The sequence below is a fragment of the Macaca mulatta genome, chromosome 5 (assembly GCF_049350105.2).
Source record: "Macaca mulatta isolate MMU2019108-1 chromosome 5, T2T-MMU8v2.0, whole genome shotgun sequence".
NCBI lineage: Eukaryota > Metazoa > Chordata > Mammalia > Primates > Cercopithecidae > Macaca > Macaca mulatta.
The window spans coordinates 19,164,685-19,167,606 of record NC_133410.1 but is presented as its reverse complement, the minus strand read 5'-3'; the positions used below and the strand labels follow the sequence as shown (position 1 = coordinate 19,167,606).

General features: G+C 39.0%; 1 non-coding gene across 1 annotated transcript; it reads right to left on the bottom strand.

Annotated features, from left to right (window-relative positions):
• Positions 1-1,784: 1,784 nt before the first annotated feature.
• On the bottom strand, positions 1,785-1,891 carry LOC114678639 (U6 spliceosomal RNA). The gene has a single exon (XR_003730054.1). It is a non-coding gene; the product is annotated as a U6 spliceosomal RNA (small nuclear RNA).
• Between the last annotated feature and the right edge of the window lie 1,031 nt (positions 1,892-2,922).

Sequence of the window (2,922 nt, the reverse complement as noted above, 5' to 3'; positions counted from 1 at the left end):
TAGAAATCAGAGATAGTACTAAACCCTAAATATACTACGATTTTTCCTATACATACATAACTATGGTCAATTTTAGTCTATAAATTAGGCAAGGGTGAGTTTAACAACAACTAGTAGATAAATAGAACAATTATAACAATATACTATAATAAAAGTTATGCCAAATGTAGTCTCTCTCTCTCAATATCTTATTGTATTGTACTCACCTGTTTTCAGATGTGTTTGACTGCAGGTAACTGAAACTGTGGAAAGTGAAACCACAGATAAAAGGGCCTACCTTATATCCTTCAACGGCTTCCTGCTGCTCTTAAGATATTCTTTGTTTGTTTGTTTGTTTTGAGAAGGAGTCTTGTTCTGCTGCCCAGGCTGGAGTGCAGTGGCGCGGTCTCAGCTCACTGCAACTTCCGCCTCCCAGGTTTAAGCAATTATCCTGCATCAGCCTCCCAAGTAGCTGGGATTACAGGCTCCTACCACCATGCCTGGCTACTTTTTTTTTTTTTTTTTTTTGTATTTTGAGTAGAGACGGGGTTTCCACATGTTGGTCAGGCTGATCTGGAACTCCTGACCTTGTGATCCACCCGCCTCAGCCTCCCAAGGTCATGGGGTTACAGGCAACAGCCACCGTGCCTAGTCAAGATGTTCTTAATATGGCTTACAAAGCCTGGAATTATTTTGAAACTGTAATCCAATTTTTCATATGTGCTCAAGAGACACATCATTCCTCCAGCACATCTATCTACCTTTGTGTAAATTGTTCCTTTCCCTTTCTTTACTCCACCACCTAATTCATATAGTTAGCTCTTAGTCATCTCTCTTTAATTCTCAGTTACAATACTGCTTTCTCAGTGAAAATTTTTCAGATTCCGCAGACTAGGTCAAGTTCCCCTACTATGTGTCTTCAAAGACTCTTGGATTTTTTCCTTTTCTTTTTTTTTTTGTTTTTGTTTTTGTTTTTTGTTTTTTTTTGATATTTATTTATTTATTTATTTTATTTTTTTAAAAATTTATTTATTATTATTATACTTTAAGTTGTAGGGTACATGTGCATAACATGCAGGTTTGTTACATATGTATACTTGTGCCATGTTGGTGTGCTGCACCCATCAACTCATCATTTACATCAGGTATAACTCCCAATGCAATCCCTCCCCCTCCCCCCTCCCCATGATAGGCCCCTGTGTGTGATGTTCCCCTTCCTGAGTCCAAGTGATCTCATTGTTCAGTTCCCACCTATGAGTGAGAACATGCGGTGTTTGATTTTCTGTTCTTGTGATAGTTTGCTAAGAATGGTGGTTTCCAGCTGCATCCATGTCCCTACAAAGGACGCAAACTCATCCTTTTGATGGCTGCATAGTATTCCATGGTGTATATGTGCCACATTTTCTTAATCCAATCTGTCACTGATGGACATTTGGGTTGATTCCAAGTCTTTGCTATTGTGAATAGTGCTGCAATAAACATACGTGTGCATGTGTCTTTATAGCAGCATAATTTATAATCCTTTGGGTATATACCCAGTAATGGGATGGCTGGGTCATATGGTACATCTAGTTCTAGATCCTTGAGGAATCGCCATACTGTTTTCCATAATGGTTGAACTAGTTTACAATCCCACCAACAGTGTAAAAGTGTTCCTATTTCTCCACATCCTCTCCAGCACCTGTTGTTTCCTGACTTTTTAATGATCGCCATTCTAACTGGTGTGAGATGGTATCTCATTGTGGTTTTGATTTGCATTTCTCTGATGGCCAGTGATGATGAGCATTTTTTCATGTGTCTGTTGGAAAAATATGGAACGCTTCACGAATTTGCGTGTCATCCTTGCGCAGGGGCCATGCTAATCTTCTCTGTATCGTTCCAATTTTAGTATATGTGCTGCCGAAGCGAGCACAGATTTTTTCCTTTTCTTAATTTGTAATAATATATCTGCATAGTTGTTTGTATATATTTTTCTCAATAGCTTTGAAAGGTGAAGTTCCTGCTACTTTTGTTTAATACCACATCCTCGGTACCTAATATGCTTCTCCACAGGAAGAACTAATTAAATAATTATTGAAGAAACTAATACACGGATGAGCTTTTTCTTATATAACATAATTTAAAGCACACTAGCATGCCGATAGTTCAACTTTAAGCCTGGTGTGCGTTCATCCCTCTTTGAGTGGTAGAGAAGAGACAAGCACTTTACTCTGAGCTTTTACTCTGAGTGCAATAGGAGACAGAGGAATGTTTTGGGACAAGGGATGGCATGTTTTGACTGATCTTTTAAAATAATTATTGTTGCAATTGTGCAAATTGTTGAGTGTAGATGGATAAGGGAAAAGATGGATCAATTTAGAGACTATTCACGTAATCCAGTCAAGAGATCATCCTGACAAATGACACCTTTGCCTGGAGTGTTATTGCCGGAGGTGTGGAAAAGTGATGTGATACGGGATATATTTTGAAAGCAGAGCTCACAGGACTTGCTGACAGATACAAGACGTGTGTGTCAAAAGAAGGGTAAAGGATGATTCCAAGGTTTTTTTCCCTAACTAACTGGAAAAATGGGGTTGCTATTTACCGAGACGGACAATATTGTAGAAAAGGCAGGCTTTGGAGAGAAGAGCTGGATCCTAATTTTACACATGATACTTCTGAAATGATATTACCACTTCAAATGGAGAGGTCAAGTGAGATTGTTGAATATGTTAGTCTGGACTACATGGCAGAGGACAGGGTGGAGTTAAGCACTTGTGAGTTGCTGGCAGATATGTGTTAATTAAGCCAGGAGACGGGATAAGATCTCCTGTTAAAAAGAGGGAGAATGAGAACTGAGGCCTAGAAACCCTAACAGTAAGAAATTGGGTTCATGAGAAGGAACAGACAAAGCAGATTGTGAAGTGGCTTGTGGTGTGGAAGGAGAAACAAGAAAGTATGATG